Source organism: Trichomycterus rosablanca, chromosome 10, assembly GCF_030014385.1.
Source record: "Trichomycterus rosablanca isolate fTriRos1 chromosome 10, fTriRos1.hap1, whole genome shotgun sequence".
Classification (NCBI taxonomy): domain Eukaryota; kingdom Metazoa; phylum Chordata; class Actinopteri; order Siluriformes; family Trichomycteridae; genus Trichomycterus; species Trichomycterus rosablanca.
Window position 1 is genome coordinate 9,878,361 of NC_085997.1, and position 4,420 is coordinate 9,882,780.

At 43.6% G+C, this 4,420-nt stretch overlaps 1 non-coding gene across 1 annotated transcript; it reads left to right on the forward strand.

Moving 5' to 3' along the window:
* Nucleotides 1-3,921: 3,921 nt before the first annotated feature.
* trnal-uag (transfer RNA leucine (anticodon UAG)) lies at nucleotides 3,922-4,004 on the forward strand. The gene has a single exon. It is a non-coding gene; the product is annotated as a tRNA-Leu (tRNA).
* The last annotated feature ends 416 nt before the right edge of the window (nucleotides 4,005-4,420 follow it).

Sequence of the window (4,420 nt, forward strand, 5' to 3'; positions counted from 1 at the left end):
GGATTCGAACCAGGGTTGCTACGGCCACAACGCAGAGTACTAACCACTATATGAGCATGGCTTCCCAATGCTCAGCCACTGCTCCCTGATAGACTACAGCCACAGTTTCAACAGAACAAGCTGCTTGAGCTACAGCAACAAGGCAACGAGGAACTAATAGGCAAACAACGAGCACAACAGGGTTTGAGTTCTTAAAAAATAATAAATAATCTTAATAAATAATCCAGTCAGTTAAAAACCCAACAAGAAGGCTGTACCTAATACACTCATACCAGAGAAAACACACCCTAACATGCAAGTGCCGTTACAGTGCTAACAATGGTCCATCCAAAAAACATTATTTGGTCAGTTGGAGTGCTCATATGGGGCTCCCTTTCTATTGATATATGGTTTACAGCCTAGTGACAAAGTGTACAGTGCAGCAAATGGGTTACAGTCAGTACATTTACAATACATAATAATGTGAAAAGTTCGTACAAATATTAGTCCGTGTGGGGCGAGGGTGGTGTCGATGGTACCCAAGCTAGTCAGGATGCGGTCTAACGAGCTGCGTTCAGGTCACAGTCTCTCATTGAGGTGTGGGTTTGAACTTCTGACTGCTAGTGCTTTATACAAACTTATGTCTTTAACCCTCTAACATACATAATAATGTAAAAAGATTCAGCAGTTCGTACAAATCTGTGGCCATGTGGGGGTGTTGAGGAAAATTGTCTTTCATAATTTGCGTTCAGGTCAGGATGGCCGAGTGGTCTAAAGCGCTGTGTTCAGGTCGCAGTCTCCCCTGGAGGCGTGGGTTCGAATACCACTTCTGACAGCTCATGCTTTATACAAATCTACTTCTTTAGAGGACACAGCCATCAGGGAATACAGTTTTCATCAGTGAACATGGTCTGCAACAATGCTGAGGTAGGTGCTACGTGTCAAAGTAACATCCACATGGATGCCAGGACCCAGGCTTTTGATCACTGAAAATGTGAGAAACTGAATCATGTATTTATCCTGATCTTGATCTGTTTATTGTTGCAGCTCTGCTGGAGGGTTATTTTGTTGGTGTTTGTGGTGGTGGTGGTGGGGTCTTTGTTCCCATTTTGGTTTATTTAGTATATGATGTACTTTACATCCATTTAAATATGTAATTAAATACTTAAATATCCATTTAAGTATGTTTATTCAGCGTCCATTTACATTGTTACAGCGGTATTTTACGGCAAAAATGGAAATGTTCACATTATTTAAATGGATGTAAAGTACATCATTTACTAAATAAACCAAAATGGGAACAAAGACCCCACCACCACCACCACCACAAACACCAAGAAAATAACCCTCCAGCAGAGCTGCAACAAGAACAGGACAATCTCCTACAGGTCCAACAAAATCAAAGACAAAATGCACTTTATAAAAGACCTCACATTGTTCGTCCTAAAGGCTAAGATCAACGTTTTAAATAAACTGAGTCTGTGATGGTTCAAAAACAATGCATAATATAGAAAAGAGTACGTGAGCTCAAAGACGTTGCACCCTCGTTTTATAATGCAGCATAGAATAGAAGAATAGAATAGAATCTTTATTGTCACTATACACAAGTACAATGCAATTTCGAGTGGCATCTCTCCAATAGAGTAGCAGCAGTAGAAGAAAGACAGTAGTAGTAATCACAAAAAAAAGAAAGAACAATAAAAATCCATTGAGCTGTTTTCACTACGCGATGCAGATCCTTACACTCGGCGGCAGTGCAGCTTGAATACCACTCTGTGAAATTGCTGGTCAGAATACTTTCTATTGTGCTCTTGTAAAAGTTTACTAGTAGGTTCTGCCATAGTTTGGCCTTTTTCAGCTTCCTGAGAAAGAAGAGTCTTTGTTGAGCCTTCTTAATCAGGTGTGAGGTGTTAACGGTCCACGTCAGCTGGTCAGACACGTAGACTCTGAGGAATTTCAGGCTTTTCACCATCTCCACCTTGTTTCCATGGATGTGCAGGGGGAGGTGGTTTATCTCCTTTGTTCTTCAAAAGTCAATGACGATCTCCTTTGTCTTAGAGGTGTTAAGAGCCAGGTTGTTTAATGTACACCAATCAGACAAGTGAGCTACCTCCTGCCTGTAGGCCATTTCCTGATTGTTGGAGATCAGTCCAACTATAGTTGTGTCATCTGAAATTTTAATTATTCTGTTGGAATTGTGAATGGTGGTACAGTCCAGTGTAAAAAGTGTGAAAAGCATAGGGCTTATCACACAACCCTGCGGCGTTCCTGTGTTTAGGATGAGGGTGGAGGAGGTGTGGTTGCCAATTTTGACCTTTTGTGGACGTCCAGTGAGAAAATCCATAATCCAGGGGCACATTGAGGAATTCAGGCCCAGGTTCACCAGTTTGCTGACCAGTTTATTGGGGATGATCGTGTTAAATGCGGAACTGAAGTTCACAAATAAAATCCTCACATCACTGTCAAGTTCCTCCAAATGTGTCAGCGCGGTGTTGAGTGCTGTTGTTATGGCGTCCTCTGTTGAGCGATTTGGTCAGTAGGCAAACTGATACATGTCCAGGCCAGATGGGATGACTGTTCTGATGTGTGAAAGCACCAGCTTTTTGAAGCATTTCATGACTATGGGTGTTGTGTTAGAGCCACTGGACGATAGTCATTCAGGCATGATGAAGCTGATTTCTTGGGTACTGGAATGATGGTGGAGGATTTGAGACACGTTGGGACAGCAGCTTGTTGCAGTGAGAGGTTGAATATGCTGGTAAACACCTCTGTAAGCTGGTCGGCACATGCTTTCAGCACCCGGCCGGGAACTGCATCTGGATCTGCTGCTTTGCTTGCATTGACTTTCCTCAGGGTGGTTCTCACCTGGTGGTGGTTAAGAACCAGTGTTGGTCCTCCAGTAGTTGGGTTGGTGAGTGGCGGGATGGGCGGAGCCACATTCTGAGTATATAAAAATATTAGTCTGTGTGGGGTGGGGGTGGTGTTGAGGATGACTCAGCTAGTCAGGATGGCCGAGCGGTCTAAGGCGCTGCGTTCAGGTCGCAGTCTCCCCTGGAGGCGTGGGTTCGATACAGCTACAGGATGATCAAACCTGAGCTTGTGTCCCATGCCCAATCATGAGAATTGCCTGGTTATTTAAGTGGCGCAGCCCACGGGACTATGCAAGGCAGGGGGTGTCCTCTTCCCCGAGTCAAGCCTAGCACTAATCGTATACCTTGTTCATCCTCCTCCTGGAGGGTTGTGACCTGGGTTCTCTAATGGGATGGGGTGTGGGGGGAATTAGTGAGCGGGTCCTGTCGATGCTCTTTGAGCCCAGCAATGGTCCTTCCGCTTGATCCATATCCACTGGCTGCTTCTTTCGGCCGCTTCAGAGACTGATCTAATTGTTTGTCGTAGAGCCTGTCCATGGATGCCAAGTTCTTTCAGCAGCCAGCAGCATCTGCTGCCAGTTCTGTGTGGCGCAGTTTCTTGCACTCATAGGCCTCTTCTGTTGAATTCTCCCATGGAACTGTGTGCTCTGTGATGTATACAGACTTCAATGAAGGGGACCAGAGCACCAAGTCTGGCCTAAGGGTGGTGCACAACAGGGTTTGAGCTCTTAAAAAATAATAAATAATCTTAATAAATAATCCAGTCAGTTAAAAACCCAACAAGAAGGCTGTACCTAATACACTCATACCAGAGAAAACACACCCTAACACGCTAGTGCCGTTACAGTGCTAACAATGGTCCACCCAAAAAACATTATTTGGTCAGTTGGAGTGCTCATATGGGGCTCCCTTTCTATTGATATATGGTTTACAGCGTAGTGACAAAGTGTACAGTGCAGCAAATGGGTTACAGTCAGTAAATTTACCATACATAATAATGTAAAAAGATTAAGGAATTTGTACAAATATTATTCCTTGTGAGGCGAGCATGGTATCTGTGGTACTCTAGCTAGTCAGGATGGCCGAGCGGTCTAAGGCGCTGCGTTTAGATCGCAGTCTCCCCTGGAGGTGTGGTTTTGAATCCCACTTCTGACATCTCATGCTTTGTACAAATTTACATCTTTAACCCTCTACCATACATAATAATGTGAAAAGATACAAAAGTTAGTACAAATCTTAGTCTTAGTTTTTATTATTTCAAATGCCATTAATAATTTATAATCACTGATTTGTGAGATATCAGCAGTAGTAGGCCATGTTTAACTGGTTTAATATTGTCCTCGATCAGCTCTGTCCTCTTACCCTTAAACAAGGAAAACCTTCTCACCCTGCTCCTTGGCTTTCAGATGCATTGCGCAGCAACAGAAGAGAATTAAGGGCAGCTGAGAGAAAGTGGAGAAAATCTAAGCTTGGTGTTGATCTCCACTCCTAACACGATCTGCTGTCCAGGTTCTCATCCGATGTGACTGCTGCAAAAACATCTTTTTACAAAGCAAAGCTTGAACAATCTG